The sequence below is a fragment of the Thermobia domestica genome, chromosome 7 (assembly GCF_964235325.1).
Source record: "Thermobia domestica chromosome 7, izTheDome1.hap1.1, whole genome shotgun sequence".
Taxonomy (NCBI): Eukaryota; Metazoa; Arthropoda; class Insecta; order Zygentoma; family Lepismatidae; genus Thermobia; species Thermobia domestica.
In genome coordinates, this window is record NC_137460.1 from 119796870 (window position 1) to 119820791 (window position 23922).

The following is a 23922-nucleotide window of genomic DNA, read 5'->3' on the forward strand; positions in this document are numbered from 1 at the left end:
GTGTGAATTTATATACGGGTTATAAGAGGTATACCGATACATTCCTCCCGAAGGTGAACGATGGTTGATCGTTACTTAATAAATTGGGTGAGTGTAATTGTTTATTATAAAGCATTCTCTTTATATATTTATATTTCCTTCTGAACAAATATAGATTTCTAATTGGATTCATAAAATTTAGGAGGTCTACTATATATTAGATTAATTATTGAAAACTGTATTAAAGGTGTACTTCTTGTTGTAAAGAATCATAGTACCATTCAACCTAGCTTTAAAAAGCAAATTAATTTTTGATAAATATTCTAATTTTCAATCTAGCTTTAAATTGTTATATTGTGTTCAAAATATATTTCTGTATTTCATATTATTTTTACAAATTTTGTTATACAATTTTCAAGTTAAAATCAGTTATTTCAATTATCCATATTACCTAGTTTTTCACAATTTTATTTGGAGGTTTGAGGATTAATATAATTTTTAGAAGTATTTGTGCTAGATATAGTAAAAATATCTCAAAATTTAGAATGAAACCCGATAAGTATTTCATGGAATTATTTAAATGCTAACCTAAAAATCATATACATTATTCATTGAAATTACGAATCCCGCTAACCGTTATTTGTCATGGTTTTTATAACCAGTGGCTCAGGACGGAGCACTTAGAGGCATGATTACACACAATAATATTATTATAAAACTCCGCTGGGATACAGTAGAGTCCGGAGACCAAAATAGAGTCCCTTAATTTGGTAGTTGGAGACTTGTAATTTCTTCTGTCCGAAGCAGCTGAAGAGAGGTCAGGATCATTTCTTTTCCGTAGCAGCTGGAGAGAATGAGTGGAGGTTTCTCATGTTCGGTGCAGCAGGAGAAGAATAAGACAAGGTTACCAGTCCCAGAAGAGGCTGATGCCTTCGAAGGTGTTGCGGCAACTTAATATGCTCTATCGTTCTGGGTCCTTGTAGTACTTCGGGTAGTAATGACGTGTGTTCTTTTCGAGATCAGATATTGATTATGATGGTGCTGTCGTCTACTTGCTTGCAGTAATAATAGAGAAGCACTTGGTCCTGTTGGCAAATATAAGGCACGTGTAGGATATAAACCCCTTCCTTGATTGGTTAAAAAAAGTAAGTCAGAGGATTATTGTTATTATTATGTTTTGTTTTTGTAAAATTGCGCTGTAAAGGAGAGGTATGCTCTCAAAACATACAAAATTAAAAATAATATTTCAATAAACACGAAACATTAGCACAGTATTGTGATTGTAGCACTAGATAACACCATTACTGCTGCGATAAAAAAACAGTTATATTACGTTGAGGAATGTGAGAGAAGAGGTACTAAACAATGAATCCTTTTTCTAAGGCAGGATCTGTGACACACAATCTTCCTTAAGGGGAAATATATTTTAGCTTTGGCATACATAAGTGGAATACCTACCAGGGTATTCAGGTGTGAAACTAAACTACTTGTTATTCTTTCTTGTAACTTCAAAATACAAATTACTAATAAATAGTGTACCTAACTACTATGATTTTGTGTTTCTGTTTTGTTTATAGAAACGACAATTTTCTATACGGACTTTCTTCTACAAAACAGTCAAATTATTTAATATAGGAGGCTACAGAAAACTTCCGTTTATCCTTCGAATTGGACGCCACGGCATCATCGGATAATCCGTAAAATGGCCAAAAAGACACAAATCTACTTTGGAAGAACTTTTGTCAGCAGTAAGGGGCCTACACACTTAAAATTGTAACAAAAGAAACAGCAATTTTCTGTACTTACATGTTTGTTGGTTCTCTTTTTTACAAAATAAATTAGCTCAATTGTTTTCTTTCTTCGTGTTAAAAGACCTCTTCTTTATTTGTCATTGAAAATTGTTTAAACAGCATTGTGTATAAAACTAAGCACCAAGTCAAAAGGAAGAAAAAGGGAAGAAAGGCCATAAATAGTTCGCTCTCGGAAACTCAGAGTCTTCTGTAGATGAGAGAACTCAAAACTAGTTACAAAATTAAGTAGGGTAAGAATACACTAATTTTTTGTTTTGTAATTTTATTCACGAAACATACATAAAAATTTTATTTGTGTACTTGGGTTTTTCTTTTATTTTAAGAATACAATTTAAACATACTCCTTTGATAATATACTTAAGATGACCAGATATCCAAATTTAAGAAGAAAATACAGATTTAGCTATACTTGTCTTAATGAATTCCAAGATTGACTGTCGGACGCACATTTTTTTTCGTCTGAAGGGAAATAAAATGTGATTCAGGAACCATTACAATTGATATTTTATTTTTAACTTCAAATTCGCTTTCCACATTAATGTCAAATTTAACCAAGCTTCATTAAAACATAACTATCCTGGTTCTTTATTGGAAATTGCAAGCACTTAAAGTATGTATATATGAAATTCAGTTAACTCAAAACAAAACGTCGGGTAATTTAACTATGTCAATAAACCAATCAAATTATATCATTATACAGTGATGGCGCAAGAGGGGGCCAAGATAAAGGGGCACCCCAACTCCCGGTACATACATCTTCCCCCGACTTATCCTTGCAGTCATGTAGTATTGTTATGTAGATCAAATAATATTTAACTATCATTCTTGGTATACAAAAAATAGATGCCCCAAAAAATATACGTATATCTGCCCTCCGTTTGCCCCCTTCAAAGAAATTAAAGCTGGGGTAACTACTTGTTACTCCCTGTCGTTGGTCAACACAGTGAACAGATATTTCTGCATTGCTACCTGTTTCATTTCTAGGTTTTCTCGTTTTAGACAATTGACATTACTATAGATTAATAGCTAACGTAATTTATATTTAAAATAAATTTAAAAACATTATAGAAGCATTATCATTTATGAAGATAATATAAATTCTGATATTACACTAGTCACAATATTTAAAAAAAATATTTTAGAAGACAGCTAAGATACAGAAGAAGGTTTTCTGTGTGTGTGTGTTTCGTTTTTCTCTCTTTCTCTCCTTGATTTGCTATATTTGTCCTCTTTACACACATATATATCTGAGTTGAGTTGAGAACGAGAGCTAAAACCGTCGTTCCGAGAAGTAATTTCCAACTCCCGAATGTACGACACGGGAATTGAATTTTACGATCAGAGTCACGAAGGAAAGAACAGACTGAAAAAAATGGGAGAGGTAACGATGTAGATAAAATGGAATAAAACGAGGTTGACAGGTGTTCGATTAGTCATGAATGCACGAGTAGTGCATCTTCAAAACCTTTTTGTTTATCTGCTACCGCTGGCTTCTACCAAAACTTTTGCTGGTTTCTCCTTGCTCTCTGTGTGTGGGGTTTATGAGAATTCAGACAGCAATGTGAGACTTCACGGAGTATCCAGTTTGAAAAGACTGCTTTCGAGCAATCTAATATATTGAGTAGTTTCGCCATGAGAACGTTAAAGTATTTGGTAAGAAAAAAAAAAACATTGACATGAAAAGCTTAATATTAACGAAGCTATGTTGTCAAAAATGAGCTGTCGTTAATTAATATTAAAGATAATGCAAAGCATCACAAAACATAATCAAAATAGAAATATGAGTAAAATGTGTGTTTCTATCAGTTGATATAATCAACTGTTATTGCAGTAAACATTCTCATGCATCTTTGTGTGTTAGATTTTTGTCAACGTCTTGAAACAGCTATAGTAATGAGAATGTTGCAAAAGATGAAAGTTCGTGGGAAACAATGGATGATAAAATAAAATGAAATCTTTCAGTTTAACGTCCCATGATTATGCTCTTTAGGCTAAGGGGGACTATGATTAAAGCAAGTGAACGATGATGGAGGAATTAGTGTAATGAGGATGTGGGAGGAAACGGGAGTACCCCGACGAAACCCATGGTCCACGCCACTACAAACTTAATTGGACGGGAATCGAACCAGGAACCAAACGCAACAGAGGTAAGCGTTCTACCATTGAGTCACCGTGCCCCCAGCAATGGATGCGGGTAAGTAAACAAAAATGTTTATTAATAATTTGTTTTGCAGTTTGCTCATAGCTTTTGTTATTCACTTTGAATATGATGTACGTGTACTGAGTTTTAAGATATGTGTAGACCTACAATGTATTTTATATATTTGTTTATTTCCTTTGGATTACATTTATACTTTTTGGAGTTGTATTAACAAAGTTTCGTGGAATATATTCTTGGAGGTATTGTTAGTCAGTCTTACGAGTGCAAAATGTTTCATTACAAACCTACCTTAATTCGATTGATTGAAGTCAATATGGTGGAATACCTGAGACATGGAGGTTGTACGTACATTGTAAAGAAATGTTTTCCAACATATAAATGCCATCATAAAACATATCTTGAAGTTGATTACTTTTTAAGAAAACGTTCAATTCTCACTTATGCTTAATGACGAATACCAAATCAAATATTAGTCGTGTCCTAACAATAAAGGAGCTTGATGAAACTGTGCAAGCCTTTTTCACGAAAGTCCAAAATTTGCCCATATAACCTCGAAATCTATCTTAGAGCAAAATGCATTAATAACGATAATTAAACATTATTGTTTTATTGGAAATAATTCGATTCTTTGATAAATAGAGAATATAAAAAAATTGTATGTTTAATACTTTTCTTTTTGTTAGCTCAAAAATATCGGGAGAATGTCATTTATTAAAGATCTTGTTTAGAAATCAAAAGTTCTTGGATTTTACATCTCTGTTCAATCTGACAGATTTCTCTCTTTTATTTAATCCAACCATAAAAATACAGATATTCAAATTAAATAAATGTTTGCTTGATTTTCTTCCAATCGTATCTTCTGGGACATTTGTTTTCAGGATTAATTTGTTGATTCAGTGCTATTTTCTGTCCCAACTAAAATTTTCTTACGATTTAATTATTGAATGAATGTACGGAATGGATTGTTTATACGTAACTGATTTCTATAATGTAAAAGCTAATATTTCTTTATCATATAACTATCCATTCTTCAAATAAGTAAATATAATTACAAAAAGATTTAATTTTTCATGTTTACCAAAATGAATTTATATTCCTTAAATATCTCATGTTGTTACATTAGAAACCTGGTCATCTAAAGTATTCTTGATAACAGTGAAGAGATATATGTGTGAAAAAAATCCATTCAAAGATGTATACGGCGCATATTCCGAGACGTTGATTTACATTGTCCCATCATCTGAAAGAAAAATTTTAAAAATGTATCAGTAGTTTCACGTTATGTAATTGAAATGTTTCTACACTTTTAAATACATATTCACATATAGTTTTGCAAGGAATGTATTTATGTAAAATTCAATACTGTATTCCTACTGTATATACAGACGTGCTCAAATTATTATACTCACGCTCGAAAAATGAAACATTGGTGTAGGAGTCCTAATTTCAGAGTTCTATAACATTTAATTTAATGGTTAAACAACCAATATAGAATCCTTCATTTGTTTACTGTACAGTTGAAGCGGTGAAATCACCGTTGAACAGTAGAAGGTATTAGTGAGGGAGAGAGGAATTCTGAAAATGATGTTTCAGTTGTAGATAGCTACTGTGGTTCCTATCAACAAGTTACAGTCTGAATTGTTGCGGTTGCTGTCGTAAGACGTTAACAACATTCAAAGCTTCAACAGTTCAAATGGACCAGTTTAAAATGATCGTGATGTGATTTTTGTATCAATCTTTTCTGATGTAAAGTCCTGAAATTGCATCATAATAGGAAAAGCATAATAGGAATAGGACCTATCTCCGCGTAAAATGAAAGTTAACAAAATACTTCGGGTGGAAATAAGATATACACGGCAATACATTACTAGTAGAGTTGGGATAGAACAAAAATCTGTGAGTAGAATCTCTATTAAAATGAACAAGAGCCAAAATAGGGTTGGGAAGTGTGGGAGAAAACCAAAGCTATCGCTAAGAGGTATCAGAAAACTAAAAAGATTGGATCTGGGAAAAGGAAGTGCAACTTCTAAAGGACGTAAGCATAAAAATGGCTGAGTATGGCGTAGACATTTGACCTGAAAGTGTTCGAAGGGTTCTTTGTGTCGAGGGAATAAAAGCACACGGTCAAGAAAGAAAACAAAAATTAGAGTCTACTCCAATCATGGCAAAGAAGCGCCTCGAATGGGCACGAGCCCTAGAATATTGGACGGCTGACGATTGGAGAATAGCGTGTTTCAGTGATGAATCATATATCTTTGTGTCTGATGAATGTTCACAATATGTGCGACGTGGACCGGGGAAGAATTCAAGTTGGAATGTCTTGAATAAACCGTGAAGCATCCTACTTCAGTCATGGTCTGGGATGTGATCTCTGTCTTCGGGCCTGGAAGACTGTATATAGTAGAGGACACTGAAGCACGACTAATACCTACAAGTTCTTCAAGAAGAACTGCTTTCCCAAACTGCACTCTGATTTGATGACGTAAATTCATCTTTGTGGCTGATGGAACCCCATCCCACCGGGCCAAAGCTGTGACAAAATTCTTCAAGGGCAATGAAATTAGTGTTCTTCCGTGGCCAGGCACTAGTCCTGATATGAACCCGATTGAAAACATTTGAAGCTTCATGAAAGAAAAGCTAGAGAAGAAGCACATTAGAACCAAACTTCAATTGATCAAGGAGATAAAAATGTCTGGTATTACGATGCTGAATTGAAGGCAAAATGTGCTAAACTCGTACATAGGATGCCACAAAGAATAAAACACTTAATAAAGAATAAGAGATTTCATAAGAAATATTAATCTTTGTGTGAGATATAATTTTCTTGTAAGTATTTCATTTTATTTTTTGTTTCCAATTTAGATATACACACTTTATAGTAATTATATTTGAATGTTCCGTACATATGTGTTTTATTGATATTGAAAAGCGTATGTCACACCCACAAGAAATTAAGACAGAGTTACAAAGTAGTAATTTGTACTAAGTTCGAACGTATTTTCTCATGTAATATTGTAAGGACAGTAAAATATTCAGAAACTGGATGTTGAATCTAATAATTTGAACATGTCTGTATATATATCGGGTGTTCTAAAATTGGCGCCCACGGACCACAGAGAACTATTCAACGAGTCAAAATAAACCTCCCTCTCTCTCTCTCTCTCTCTCTCTCTCTCTCTATATATATATATATATATATATATATATATATATATATATATATATATATATCCAGGATGGTAGGTAACTCCATCGACAAACTTTCGGAGGTGATTCGGAGGTAATGTTAATCTTACCGTCTCCTTTCAGAGTTATGAACCGCCGGAAATTCGAAAATTCACGTTTCGAAACGCTCTGCCTTAGAAACTACAGGACCGATCCCAAGCCGATTCCGATTCCAATTTAAGGAATTACAAAGGAACTAGTATGACAACTATCTAAATATCCATGTTTTACCATCATCCGTTATCGGCGAAACGAACTGTAAAAAGGAAATTGAGGTATAGGGATACTCCTTTAAGTACTGATAACGCGTTCGTTTCGCCGATAACGGAGGATGGTAAAACATGGATATTTAGATCGTTCGCATACTACTTCCTGTATAATTCCTTAAACCGCTTGTTTAGGTTCTATAGTTTTTAAGACTGGGCGTTTCGAAACATGATTTTTCGAATTTTCCGCGGTTCATAACTCTGAAGTGAGACGTTTTTCGACCTATGTTTATAAGACCTTTTTTGTTTCATTTCATATAAGGAATCACCTTCCAAAGTTTGTCGGTGTAGTTACTACCACCCTGTATATATATATATATATATATATATATATATATATATTCTTTACGGGTCTTCATCTGGAGACGGAATTGCACTATGCGGCAACCCCGCAGATAAAGAACTATAGATTAGACCTACCCATACATCAAATAATTACATCGACTTTTGCTAGATGACAGTTAATAGATGTTGACACTAACACTACTTATTACCTTAATAACCGATATAACTGTTTGATTGATTTGTAGAACTATGCTAATGGTTAAAAGCTAATATGCGATGTTGCCACATAGTGAAATTTTGATTCCTCATAGTGGCTGAAGGAGGCTCCGGAGGGATTCCATCACATAATGTTCTCGCTTTATTTTGACCCGTAGAATAGTGCTCTGTGGTCCGTGGGTGCAATTTTTAGAACACCCGAATATATAGACCTATATATAGATAGACAGATATAGATATACATATAGATAGATAGATAGATAGATAGATAGATAGATAGATAGATAGATAGATAGATAGATAGAGATAGAGAGAGAGGGGGAGAGAGATCAAGTAATAAAGTATTTATAATACCATTATGCATTGATAAACAGTTCAATTCATAGAAGAATATTATTATTATTGAATTAAAATATTGCTTGCAAGCACAAAGAATAAAATGTTATAGTGGCAATAATAATAATACATTGTCATTGGTATTGGTGGGTTACATTTTTCAAATTGAGCTCACTTCTTGCAATTTGGTTTCCTGTTAAAGGTCACTTAGAAAAGTGTTTCTCATAACTGTCATCCATTAATTGTTTTTATTTACAATAAACTACCTGTTCACCGACTACCAAGGTACCAGACCTTGGCTGCATAGCGAAAAAGTCCGTTTAAACTAAAATCACCATTTTGTAGTCCCTAAATTGTATAACATCTCTATGATAGTTAAACGAGGCTTACAATATTATAAATCAATAAATCTAATTGTGAAAATCACAAATTAGTACTGCAAGCGGCTTCAGTGACAGTAAGGTAAACGAAACACTGTATACTGAATAAAACACACTAATAAAAACATACTAATTTATTACACAAACCACACTTTTATTTATAGTTTACTTATATTGGTTGAAGAACACAAAACTAAAAGAAAAATGTGATCGAACATACAAGATTGAATAAGGTATACTGTTGCAAATCACCGAGCGCGGCTGACAATGAAAATAAGTCATTTCTTGAAAGATAGGCGGTTAACTCGACGAACAGCTAAAGATTGGGCGGTTAAGAAAGAGTCTAGTGTACTTTATTTTTCAATCAGAGAGATTAGCAAAGATTTTGTGAGATTAAAAAACTAGTACAGGTGTGAATATATTATAAATCATTATGTCAATAGTTATTGTTTACGTCAGGGCAGTGACGATTTCTCTACATTAGCGCATTTGCTGCCGCTAAATACACGACGTACTTTGGAAAATCTTCTAAATGTATGTTAAAATATCCTTCTTATTCACTATGTTCTGTATTCAAGACAGAATGAACTAGTGCCTTCTAACGGATAAAAGATAGCATTTAATTGTATCACTAAAGCAACGATCAATCATTCTATACGTATCAACGCTAGAATCGCAAAAGAGTGTTGGAGAAGCAACGCGTACCAAATAACATGCAAGTTGACTGTTAAATATCTGCGAGAATCTACAATCTCTCTCTTCAGAGGTTGAAACAGTTTGGTAGTCGCCTGGAAAATATTTGAAACGGTAAACAAACGATGTAAACCTATTGGTTCCGTTGACACAAACGTAATTATATTTAGTATATTTTATATAATTCAGCAAATAGATTTCTCCCATATGTTTTCAAAAATGTAAAGGAAACAATTGCAATATATTTGGTCTTCCGTATGTAGTTTTTGAATGTTTGCCCATATCTTTAAACGGTACTAAATTTGTACTAGATCAACTAAAATGTCGTAATCCCATGAGTTTATATGTTAAAGATTCAGGAATTATTTAAATGACATTCGAAGTAAATGAATGCACCACAAATTGCACTACATTAGTTTGAAAATGATCTTGTGGTTCTGTATATTTCTTTTTTCTATCAGCAACTCATAGATTAACGGAGAAAACGCTAATATCAACATACACAAACATTATAATTGCTAGTACTGTTTAGCAGAAAAATAATTTTAAAAACATTTATCATAACGATAATTGCCTATCCTCATGTGGCAAGGAAAAACATTTGTTGACCGTAGGGATAGATTTGCCGCAGGTAAGTAACTGTTGAAATAATAAACTTGAAATAACTATTTTTGGCATCTATGCCAGCTTTGACCTGAATAGCTCACGAAATATTTCCCTCATTTCGTACAATACGTAAGAAGCTAAACGAGTTAAAGTGCGGTCTGACCTCTGTAGTGTGATCCATGCAGAACCCGATGACCCATTAGTATGCACTGTGGCCATTAGACTAAGAAGAAGAGTGGAAGGAGTTGAGTAGAGTTTATTATAGTTTAGCGTCCCTTTCAGCAGTGAGGCTATATGAGAATTGGGACCTACTGATTAAAGTGGAATTCGAACCACATGAATTCCCGCCAGGAATCGAACCCGAGTCTCCCACGCCAAAGACGCGTACGCTAACCGCTAAACTACAGAACAGGTAAAAATTTGATTGGAAGATTTGTTGACTAACAGTAAGTATTATTGTGGTATAGCTACCTTTGTTCAAGTATGTTCAAGTTTCAATGTCGAGTTCACGTGTTTACGCTTCAGGCCTTCTCTTTAAAATGTAACGATAATTCTCATATGTTATTCAGAAGAAATAAGGTTTTAGGGTATTGAAAGTCAATTTAAAGATGATATTCCGAGAGGAACCCGACAAAAATATCAAATTTACGCTATAAAAACTAGATTCTAAGTCAGTTGCTAGTTGTTTTCTCTCAAATTAATTAAGTAGTTAATTAACACGTAGTAATTATAGTATAATAATAATAGAAAAATTCCTTCAAAATTTATTTTTTAAATTCACCCTTGATAGTTTCAGTTAAGATGATTAACTTAAAATTTAAAATAGAGAGAACACATGATTAATACGAAGACAGTTATCTATTTGTTATAAAATATCAACATACATATATATTGGCTATTTGGAAATGGTGTTGCATTGCACATCTTTTATCCTATATAAGCTGCAGTAAGAACGTTCAGATTTTCAGGATGTAACGCGACCGATTTTCGATCGTCCGTAAGTGGTACCGTAAATTTTCTTTTCTTCTTTCCGTTTGGATAGCAACAGTTTCCTGAGAGATTCTCCGCAAATTATGCTTGCAAATCGAATCAGAGGCGAAAATGCGAAACATTTTCGAAGGCAGCTTGGGGACTGCGCGTGAGAGTAGCGTTAGACCGACGCTATGATTATCTAATAGGACGGATGAATATATCATCAACTCTATTCTATCGGCGTAAGAAAAATCGGTGAAAATGCTAAAATTTAGTGACTCTTGTGACTTTGATAATACAATTTTAAAGAATATATCGTGCACCTATTGAGCTAAGATTTTGGGAGTCACTTTAAGCCAAGCACTGGACACTCTATAGTGAAGAAAGCTGGTCTGTTGGACATACCACGTTGAGCTATGCTTTGTGGAATTTAGAAAGTACAACGATTCGCCTTAAGAAATAGTGAAAATTGATATGAGGATTGCTTCCCTTTGGTAAAAGTTAAAAGGTTCGGGCTACAAATTAACGTAATAAAAATTGCAGGAGCTTTGCTTGTAAATATACGAGTATATTTATATGTGAGAGTGTTATATGTCATGTTTAGAGTATAAAATGTCAGAAAAATATACAATTTTAACATGGGTTCCTAATTCGATGTGCTCACTCCCTTGAGTGTTTCAAAGGGCTCCCTGCGATGTAGTCGTTAATCTTGTCTATTATCACTAGCCTTCATGTTATTTGATTAGAATCAAGGGTGTAACATATTCTCTTGTTTCTTATTCCTTCCCGGAGCACATTATTCGAGGTGAGTAACATGATGATGGAGAAGAAAACGTATTTATATATGCAGACGTATGAAGTGGTAAAAATTAAACCCTACACATGATATATAGACTTTAGGGACATTCGGATTTCGAGCATGGATGAAGGGTTACGTTATCTGTTATTTCGTGTTTACTTCCATTGAGCAGATCGATACCTACATGGTAATGCGTTGTCACATTTTCGGAAATAAATGTTATTCTAGTATTTTTTATTCCAAGCTATTTAACTATTTCTAGTATATTAGTACTAGTCTGACCAATGGTTTTCTCTATTCGAGGAGTTATTCACATTTTCTTGCAGTTTTTAATTTCTTATTTTAGCTGGACTTTTTATAAACATGTTAGCTTTGTTATTTTCGATCAATGACTTCGGTGTAGTGATCTTTTTAGATAAGCCGATACGAAGAAAGTCTTGTCGTCGTATCCCCCTTCCATCTTTCTTTTCTGTGAATTCAAATGTATGTAGAGGGGTCATACTGGAAATAGCTCGTGGAAACTGAACCACGATTTGAAAATTTCCCTGCTTTGGAATGTTCTTAGAGTTATATGATTTATTAAATGTTAATAAAAGCAAGAGTATACATATGGAAGATGTCGTGATGACGGCTGAAACGTGAGTTAAAATATTAGAGAAGATTTTTTGTTTTTTTATTACCAGCAGTTTGCTTATAGAACTTCGAGATACCGGACCTGCCTAGTAGGGTATAATTCCTTAAAACTTATTCTCTTCTAATCCCTTGTTTTCTTTTGTCCCTATCCTAATTTTGTTTCGTTTTAATAAATTAATAACTTTCTTCCCAATAATTTGGAACAAAATTACGTTAGTACGCGAACATCAAAACTGTTAAAAGGAAGGATTTTAAATTAAATAATTTAAATTCTGAATATTCAGCCACTCATTTAAGAATTAAAATATATTATATTCAGGTAATAGTCTGGCCAGAGAAATCGAAATCCTTTTTTTATTATTTTATGATTGGAAAAGGTGTTTTATTATGCTTACAAATATGGTTACATATCAAGGTTACATCACTGCGGTAGACTTACTTATGCAATTCAGTAATGCATTTTCTCGTGTCTGAATGAAAATTGTTCCATTAAGACGAACATTATGTTTAACTCTTTTGACCTACATTTTAATTAAAGCCTCAGTAGATTACAATGTTCTTAATTACTACGTACCTAAATAACGCTAAATTGAAAAACACCCTTCAAAGATTTTTGTAGGGAGATATAGTTAGAATTCTATTTAGTATTGCAATCAAAAGGTGCAGGTTTTAATCTCCAAAATGTATATATACTGCATCCCATTAATATAGATATTTTTTAATGGCAGTTAAGTGTCAATCAGTTGCACCATGAACACACACAAAGAATGAAAGAAAAATCTGAGAGTTGTTGAGCAGATAAACTTTCCGAGCGCACCGTTCGGTTTTGTCACATATCGTGACATTTTAAGGGACATGGTTCAGCGAAAGAGCGCTCGGCTCTATTGCTAGGGATCCGTTACTGTGTGTTAAGTTATTTAATGTTATTTAATTCCGTTTCCACTGGCGTCTGATAAACATTAACAGGATCTTAATTAGCTAACATTATATTACTGAAGTGTTCGAGTTAATCGTGGGCCCTCTTTAATTGTTCCTGAAAAGTTGTTGTACGCCAAGTTCGTATTTGTCATCTCCAATGGAACCCAGTTATTTCGCACTATATTCAGGAACTGTACCAATTTAATCATCACTAGAAATACCCTAGATATTAATGCTCGTAATTGTAATGTGAAACGACAACCTATAACACTTAAAGTTACATTGAAATTACCTACTAAGTTGAAGATGAAAACTTGCAATCATTTGTCCTTCAACAGAACACCAAGAAAGAAAGAAAGAAAGAAAGAAAGAAAGAAAGAAAGAAGGAAAGAAAACGTCGTACACGGATTAAAGGAGAACTATAAATAACATCTTTTATCTTGGCTCACGAAAATCCGTTTGAAACATAGCATATATGCGTGTGTGTGTTTGAGCAATCGAATATTTATGATCAACACAAACGATATTACGCCAAGTTTACGTTAGATATTAGGATTGGCTTTCGTAGTACAGTCTGAAGGGAAAATGACCATAAATATTATTGAAAACCATATCTCTTGAATTATGTGTGTGAACAGCTATTTTGAAGAAAATGTGGTGTAAATAGCGTTATGGGTAAATGTTTCTATCTCGCTTTTCCTTAAGAAATAAATTCTGGAGGCGCGCTAATGGCTATACACATTTCCTCCGTTTCCCGGACTTTATTTTCCGTACTACGACTTCAGTTCAAAACGAACTAGAGCCATGTTAACACGTACTTATACATATTTACCCATCTTCAACAGAAATAGTCAACCAATGGCGTCAGAATGTTCTCACATCTACTGAAGCAATCGAATTTTCAGTACACGTAATAAAAGATTATATTATCCACACACACTTGACAAGTCAAATGTATAGCAATATTATTAATACAATTAGATATAAATGTAAGTTTATATATATATATATAGAAAGAGAGAGAGAGAGAGAGGTTGTGGAAAAATATATGTTAGAGCATTTAGAATATGATTTTACTAGTAAATAAGACAAATTTTTCATGACAGAAAATGTAGAAAGTGGCACGATTTTCGAGTAGAAGGCATTCGAATATCGCCGTACATTATGTTTAAAACGTAATAATGTAAGAAGTAATAAAAATAACAATATCGGTTGGAAAGATGACAAGACAGTTTTGTCTGACAAATACAATGGTACAGCAATTGAGGCTCAGTTGAAAGTGAGCAAGGGGACTCTGAAACAAAGCCAGGGATCCACAATGGAAAATACAAGTAATTGAGAATTCCACATAATGTGAGATCGGAACGTAGCTAGTAAACAAAATGGACAACAATTGTCTACATGTAATACTAGTGCTCGGAAACAATTACACATCCTACAAATAAGAACATAATACAGCAAAATCTGCTATTGCACTTTGTGGTTAAAAAAGTAAAGTAATATAACTGTTTACAGGCTCTACCACCGCTTGGGCACCGTCACACACTAGAAAAGTAAGAAAATAAAACTACAATATTAGCTATTGGGCACAAGTTTCATTGTGTTACAAAAAATAAAAGTTACACAATATCGCATGTTTCTCTACTTCTGAGACATGATTCCAAATGAAAAACCAAGGAAACACGTGTTAAAGAAAGGAACAAATAGAGGTTTGAAGAAATGCGACCCTAAATAGCGGTATGCCGCTAAAGTTCAATGCAATTATTTCAGTTAACTGATACAGAAAGCTCTGCTGAAGGCACTGCATCTTAGCACTAATGGATGGTACCTAAAGAGTGTAGTTGACTGTTGATCGTCTTATCTATTCTTCGTGTCACATATTGAATTTAGCAAGTCATGTGTATCTGGTTGAAATATATCAAGAAGTATTGTTCGTGGAGGACGTAATCCAGTGCTCTATTTCGATTTGCAACCCACTACCTGGACCCCTGTGTGCTAAAATTCGAGTGTTAAAAAAAGTTCTTCCTGTAGTCTGTCAGATTGTGATAAAGACAATGGCGAAGCATTCTACGCACGAGCTTGTTGATATGTATCTTGTGTATGTAGAGACACACCGAAAAAATCGTGAAGCATGATGTTAGTACCATGAACGTTTTCCCAGTAGGTGGTTACTAGCACTACACTCTTTCCAACAGTTGATACTCCACTATGTAAAATTTGCTCTGTACTACCCCCTAAGTGGGACTTCGAAAGACCTCGGACTGTGTGTACGGTACAATTTAAAGAAGATATGGTTTACCCGGTATGGGATCATTCTGGAATTGGTATTGATATTGTCCGTCTGAGAGAAGCCTGCCATAACAATGTGTTCCGCGTTCTTCAGCACGAGGGTCTGCACCCATACAAATTGCAGAAAGTTGCCACACACTAACCATGTTTTGTGGACCGAGGAGGCAGTGTCCAGCAGTGACAGCATTTTCAAGGCCACAAAAGCCACGTCTGCGATATGAACAATATAGATGGAATCGTTGTGGTCAGCATCAACATAGGCAAGTAGTGAATATGTAGTATCGCATGGTAGGTTACAACATAATAAACCCTACATTTTGCCCACTACTTTGTATAATGACAATTATTGAGTGTTTCTATAGTACGCATTGCCTGAACGTTTCGGAAAACGTGCCACTGGTAAGATGATAATGTACCTGGTTTTAACAGGACGACCCCCAAGCGCATTTCACCGGCGAGCCTCAGCAGCACTTAACGACATTTGCATTGGTAAGGATGGATCAGTCTGTAGTAACCTCACTTCTTCACCTCATGCCACATGATTTCTTTGTATGGGGACAAATTAAAAGGCTAGTGAAACAAAATGCTGTGTAAAGTGGTCTTTAGCATTGCTTATGTAACAGCTTCTACTGGGACAAATAGGAACATGCCAGAGGATTTTATGCGTAGCAGACATTCGAAGCGTACCATTCATTCTAACATCTCTGTATTGAAGTCAATGATGAATATTTTCAACAACGTCTTTGAGTATACCAGTGTTTGTAAGCCCTATCAGTTCCGCATAAAGCAAAGTGCTACTGCTTATGCTGGAGAACACTATACCACATTCTTGATTTACATGTACGCAAGTTGAACATTTCTACTACCGGTGGGCAATATGGTATGGACGTTCTGCAATTAGTATGAGTATAAACCCTCCTGAAGAACGTGGAAGACATTGGTATAATGAGTTTGTGTCGGACAAGCAGTGGGACGTGTGCTGCTGCCAGAATGGTCGTGCATTGCGTTCAACACGCCCTGTTTAAATCACACCTGCAAAGAGTGGGGATGTTTTCGCAACCTTACGTGGTAGAAGAGAGCCAGTTTCACGTAGTGGAGTATCAAGGTTTGGAAAGAGCGTTTAAATTGGTATCAGGAAAACGTTTCTAAAATTAACCTTAATGGCTATTTTGGTGCGTCTTTCTATACACAATATGCATAATACCACCCTTCTTTCAGAATTTAGCTCCCCCACACACACGAGACTAAACTCAAATTATGAAACGAATAACAAACATAGGGATCAAGGATTGACTACATTCTCTACATAATATCTACCAAGGTAAGGCATAATAGGAGATCTAAACTCCTAGCTTTCTGCATCGCTTATCAAAAATCAGCTTACTTTGATTGCAGTGTGTCATTTTCGGGCAAATTGCCTCAAATCTGAACTTGTTCGTTTCTTTAACATGCTTTTTCCTGGATTTCCCCTTTTGTTGTTCCATATGGAATGATGTCTCAGCAGTAGTGGGACATGTCAAATATTGTGTTACTTTTGCTTTCTTGTACCACAATGTGACTAATGTGCAATAGCTGATTTGCAGTGTTATTTTCTTATTTTCGGGTGGGTGACGGTATCTGAGCAGTAGTGAAACATGTAGAAATTATTTTATAGTTTCTATTGGCTTCATTCCAATCTCAACATTATGTGAAACATAGTTTTTAATTTCTTTAATTTCTATTGCGGATTCCTCACTTTTCAGAGTCCCTTTGCGCATTTGAAACTTGTGCCTCAATTGCTGCACCATTATTTTTGGGTGTGCGAATTTCGCCGTACATTATGTTTAAAACGTAATAATGTAAGAAGTAATAAAAATAACAATATCGGTTGGAAAGATGACAAGACAGTTTTGTCTGACAAATACAATGGTACAGCAATTGAGGCTCAGTTGAAAGTGAGCAAGGGGACTCTGAAACAAAGCCAGGGATCCACAATGGAAAATACAAGTAATTGAGAATTCCACATAATGTGAGATCGGAATGTAGCTAGTAAAAAAAATGGACAACAATTGTCTACATGTAATACTAGTGCTCGGAAACAATTACACATCCTACAAATAAGAACATAATACAGCAAAATCTGCTATTGCACTTTGTGGTTAAAAAAGTAAAGTAATATAACTGTTTACAGGCTCTACCACCGCTTGGGCACCGTCACACACTAGAAAAGTAAGAAAATAAAACTACAATATTAGCTATTGGGCACAAGTTTCATTGTGTTACAAAAAATAAAAGTTACACAATATCGCATGTTTCTCTACTTCTGAGACATGATTCCAAATGAAAAACCAAGGAAACACGTGTTAAAGAAAGGAACAAATAGAGGTTTGAAGAAATGCGACCCTAAATAGCGGTATGCCGCTAAAGTTCAATGCAATTATTTCAGTTAACTGATACAGAAAGCTCTGCTGAAGGCACTGCATCTTAGCACTAATGGATGGTACCTAAAGAGTGTAGTTGACTGTTGATCGTCTTATCTATTCTTCGTGTCACATATTGAATTTAGCAAGTCATGTGTATCTGGTTGAAATATACCAAGAAGTATTGTTCGTGGAGGACGTAATCCAGTGCTCTATTTCGATTTGCAACCCACTACCTGGACCCCTGTGTGCTAAAATTCGAGTGTTAAAAAAAGTTCTTCCTGTAGTCTGTCAGATTGTGATAAAGACAATGGCGAAGCATTCTACGCACGAGCTTGTTGATATGTATCTTGTGTATGTAGAGACACACCGAAAAAATCGTGAAGCATGATGTTAGTACCATGAACGTTTTCCCAGTAGGTGGTTACTAGCACTACACTCTTTCCAACAGTTGATACTCCACTATGTAAAATTTGCTCTGTACTACCCCCTAAGTGGGACTTCGAAAGACCTCGGAGTGTGTGTACGGTACAATTTAAAGAAGATATGGTTTACCCGGTATGGGATCATTCTGGAATTGGTATTGATATTGTCCGTCTGAGAGAAGCCTGCCATAACAATGTGTTCCGCGTTCTTCAGCACGAGGGTCTGCACCCATACAAATTGCAGAAAGTTGCCACACACTAACCATGTTTTGTGGACCGAGGAGGCAGTGTCCAGCAGTGACAGCATTTTCAAGGCCACAAAAGCCACGTCTGCGATATGAACAATATAGATGGAATCGTTGTGGTCAGCATCAACATAGGCAAGTAGTGAATATGTAGTATCGCATGGTAGGTTACAACATAATAAATAATGTATAATGTATAACGTATAATGTATAATGTAATAACATATAATGTCCCAAGTTTCATTATATAATGTTGTGTTAAGTGAACTCCCCATTGCTTGTGTTGAGTATTTAAAGACGAGATATTAACTTGAGAATTGAAAGTGTATATTCGGATATTGGAGTGAGTTTTCTCGCTTATGAGCGGCGTTTTGTTAGTGAAGATTCACAATTCGTGTATTCGAATCCAAGTTTGACGGATCCTAGTGTCCATGGCAGAGTGATACTCAGAAGTGCAGTTTGGGTGTACTATTTTAAAAGTGTGTATCTAATCGAGTGTATGTACTGAACGTTATTTTCTCACTACGAAACCTCGTGGGCAGAACAATACGATGGAATAATTGCTTTGGTTTGTGTACATTCTAATACAGCCATTTTTTCTACACGGACAATGCATTCGTACGTGGCTTGGAGACAGTTAGAAGATTGAGCCTCCTTCAGGGGCCTCACCGAACGAACAAACCTGTGGACTGTGTTGTTGCCTTCGATTGTGCCGCTAAGGACAATCGTGGACTTTGTGGACGAATTTGTGGTAACTATAAAAGAATACTAGACAGTGATTGTCAATAAAGCCACCTCCATTGGTATAATTTTTGACTTTATATAATATACGCTGAATAGTAATGTTGGTTCGTGCATGCACGTATAATTTATAAGTTACCATTTCATATATACTCTTTTCTTGGTTAGTTTTAATTTAAAAATCCAGAATATTTAATTGCTATTTTTGAGTTACACATTTGCTTACATTAGCTTATGGAGCTGATTTGTAAAATCTGTCGCTTCCCAGCCGCGATAGAGGCTATGCTGAGCGTGTTGTGCATGGGTTGTTGTGACTAGCTGGGATAAATAAAGAGAGAAAAGTAAAGAGAAGGATAATTGTAGTAGATTGAAGTCACTGCATTATCTTGATAAAAGGAGTCACAACCAACCACGGCAACATGCCAATACATTTTTAATATAAAAAGCAGGGTTTCGTTTGCATGTGATTCTGTCTGAAAGTTCCTAGATTTACATCTTTCGACTTGCATTTTTTCTATCCTTTCTACACCATGCACTTATATTTATTCTCTCAGAAATAGTAAGTGCACGTATTAAATTTCAAAGTTCATTTGTAAATAATAAAGACTAACATGAATACAGAACAAATAGGATACACAACGTGATTGGAATTTGTTTTAGGTGTTAGTAAACCGAGCTCCTTAACAAGATAATTTTTACCAAGCCTAGTCTTAAATATAGTCTTTTATTTCAAAGTAACTGAAGAATGACTTAAGATGATAAATACTTCACAATATAAAGTTTTAAGGACTACATTTGTCGAATACAAAGTCATTTAGTTTTATTTTATGTTTGTACTTCATGGACAGATTAGTATTTTGTATGCTAAGTATAATATTTACCCGCTAATCTCAATAGCACTGTGGACAGTCTATCACGCAAGGATGATATCTATAATTATTCCTATAATGATAAGTGGAGAACCGTGATTATCCATATCTTGAGATCAACATTAATTGAATGGATCACACCATCAACGAACTATTTTTTTTTCAATCGTTCCTCTATATTCTGGCCAATATTGATGTTGATGCATCAAGTAGTCCTTGAAATTTTCTATTTCTCAGACAACAGTATGAAAGAAGTTTTTTTCTTTTTTGGTAGAAGTTATTCAAACTCTTTAATTAACTCATAGAGATTATAGTTTATATTACAAATGACTGTTCTGAGTGTTGTATTTCGGTGTTTTGTTTGTATTTTTTCAGGGTGTGGTATTTTTCTGAACATTCTCTTGGATGTAGTCCCGGTTTCCTGGAACATTTCTTGCAATAAAGCCCATTTACCCTCTCTCTCCTTTCACATTTCTATTACTACAGACAACACAGCCTTTGCTATTAATCGTCTTCATTTCCCTGAGGTTCATAATTATTCCTGTCACCACTGAAAATACTTTCGTAATTAGGCTCATTGTCACTTTCGTCTTAAATCTTTAGAATGGCACGTTGATTATCTCTGACGTTCTGCATCTTTATTTTTGTCGTATGACGTAGACAGCACTAATAACAGACAAAAAGCAAGAAGCTGAGTGAACGAAATCCAACAATAGCTAGTCCCTCAAATTCCCGGTGCATTGCAGAAGCTTAGGATATAGGATGTTCCAAAATCATTTGAACAATTTCAACTTCATTTAATTTAAGTAATGTAACACAAATTGAGGATCGAATAAGCTACTCCTTACCTGTGGTTATGAAAGAACAGTAACAAGAAGAAAGAGAAGAACTGAAAGAAATAAAAAAGGAAAAGTGAAACAAAATCTTTCTGCCTTACGTCACACAATTATGCCATGTAACAATTAACCTAACCTAACCTAACCTAACCTATAAGTTATCTCTGGTAAGTCGGATCGATTCACGATATTGTACAAAATTATCATTTCTCAATTTATTCAGAATCAATTCGTCCTTCTAAGAGACAAAGGAGTGTATCTCATTTGTTTCAACTTTTTCAGGAGACAAGCTTATTGATGTTATCATAATTTATTCTGTAATATACGACGAATATCCACTACTGGGCTCTCTCTCTCTCAGGACGATGTTGGTATCGGCCAGTCAGCTTCCACAGTTAGCCGACTAATGGCCAACCATTAATATATGGTTGTTCGTGAGACAGGAATGATGAGAATGATTGTAATGGTGGAATAAAGAAAATGGGTGAAAACTGAGAAATTGCCCTTTTAATACCTGAAATATCATATTCCTTAAAATGGACCTTGTTTTCGAAATTTCTTACTGTTGAAGAGAATATCGTTCTTGTTCATTATGACCTCACACGAGAAATGGAAACGATAAAAGTCACCAGACCTTAAAATGGACCTTCTTTTTCCAAAGGTTCACAGATTTATAAGATACCACTTTTGAGTTTTAAAATATCGATAATAGTATCTTGTACTTTCTAAGATAAAGTGTTGACAATCTAAGTTGAGTGATCGAAGTGAAACTAATAGCGAGATCCTTCGTGGCTAAGCGGTTAGCGTACGCACCTTTGGCGTGGGAGACCGGAATTCCATTCTCGGCGGGAACTCGTGTGGTTATGATATTCCACGTTAATCAGTAGGTCCCGTCTCATACAGCCTCGCTGCTGAACGATAAGTTAAACTCAAAATTAACTCAACTCAACTGAAGGCAATGACAGATTACGAAGGAAGGGCGAAGGGGCACTCAAAACTTCCATCTTTTTACTCGCTGCATTAATTCGTTAGGGAACAACAATACGTTTTATTCAGTCCATCCAGTCTGTGTGACAAGTGTACCCAGCTCCTGATTATAATGCGTAGTACTTACTCGTCTTCAGATATTTTTCATCTGAATTGTGGATTTTTCTAGTTCTAGTTTCTTTGGTCGTGATAAGTCTCAAAGAAGCGAGTCTGCGACTAATTCTCTGTACGAGAAACTATAAAAAGAATGTTGAAACTTTTCGAAGTAACAATTTATACTTTTAATATTGTAATACAGAAACTGATGTAGGGATACAGTGTGGGTCCTGAAATGCCAATGCACAATCTATTCCACTTTATAAAAATAAATAAATGCCAGTAGACTCTTCAGTCTCTTTACCTTTCAGTTGATTTCATTGGTTGATTCGTATTTAATTTCTTCGTTAACATCGAGACTGTTGAAGTTTATTTATTTTTTTAATAAGTACATGTTTTTGTTAACAATATGTTACATTAACTTTATCCTGTTTATATGTAAAACTTCCATATCGTATATGGATTCTGCACTACCTAATCCCGAAGACTGCTCTAACCTCTTTTTCTGCCCCGAATCGAAAGAAAAAATGAAATTAAATTTTTGAGTTTTACGTCCCACGATTATGCCAGCTAGGCTAAAGGAGATGGTTATGATGAGAAATGAATGAAATGGTGGAATGAAGAAAGTGGGAGGAAACGGGAGAACCCCGAGGAAACCCACGCATACGGTATTTGTCCGCCACAAAGTTCACTTGGGAGGAGTAGAGTTTGAACCCGTGACTCGAAGCACCAGACGTGAACGCTCTACCACTAAGCCACCGCGAGCCCCACCCCGAATCGACCACTCTGTACTCGGTAGGGGCTGAAGATTACACTAGATAACTTCCTTCCACCAGAATTAGAAGAGAGAAAAACGACAACAAAAAAATACACAATGCAAAGATACCAAAATATATGATGCAATATTCTGAACACCTAAGAATTTACAATGTCCCTACGTTTAGCTGTGTGGCTGACGTACTTGCTTCGTATGCGTGTAGTCCATGATTCGATTCCTGATGGTGTACTCGCCTTGGTCAGAAACCCTGTTTAATATTTTAGAACCTACTTTAAACAGTATCATATAGTGTCCCCCATCTCACATAGTATCAAAGCTTAATAGAGATAAAACAATTCAACTCCAATTGACCAATGAATTAATCTATAGCTGCCAGTTACTTGAGTCGTGAAAGAATAGAAAGAAGAAGAAGAAAAAAAGAAGAACAAAAAGAAAGAAATTTAAAAAATGAAGTGAAATCTATCCGTTTTACATCCAACGAATATGCTGTTTAGGTTAAAGATGACTCTATGGTGGAATGACGAAAATGAGAGTGACGAGAGAACCCTGAGGAATCTCATAAAATAAAAAGAGAAATATATTTTAAACACGTTGTTTGACACAAACGTCTTTATTTATACAGCATTCAAAAAGTTCTGTTATTCTGAACTATCTCCGCTTCTCTGTTCATATCTTCGAAGAGAAGACGAGCAAATCTCAAAACCAGAAGATGTAGTTTCTAGATACGACGTATCTGCTTCGTTAACTCCATTAGCGCAGCCTCAATTTTCTCTAATTGAATTCAATCCTTAAAAGCAAGGTTAGAGTCTGGCACTTAAAAGAGTTGTTTGCACCTCCACGAAGGTAGAGATGTCTATCTTTGTATTCACAAACCACTTCGTAACTTTTGGGTTATTGTAGTTATGAGGTAAGCCACTAAGATACGTCTGTCTAGATTGTTGAAGACAAATAATGATTTCTACGAATCATAGTAATAA

The 23922-nt window shown here is 35.0% G+C and overlaps 1 protein-coding gene across 1 annotated transcript in view; it reads right to left on the reverse strand.

The window, feature by feature from the left end:
* Positions 1-2046: 2046 nt before the first annotated feature.
* LOC145688930 (uncharacterized) overlaps positions 2047-23922 on the reverse strand; it is a 366369-nt gene continuing 344493 nt past the window's right edge. Inside the window, exon 5 of the mRNA XM_081763096.1 lies at positions 2047-5191. The gene's annotated coding sequence lies outside the window, so the exon portion shown is untranslated. The remainder of the gene's footprint in view (positions 5192-23922) is intronic.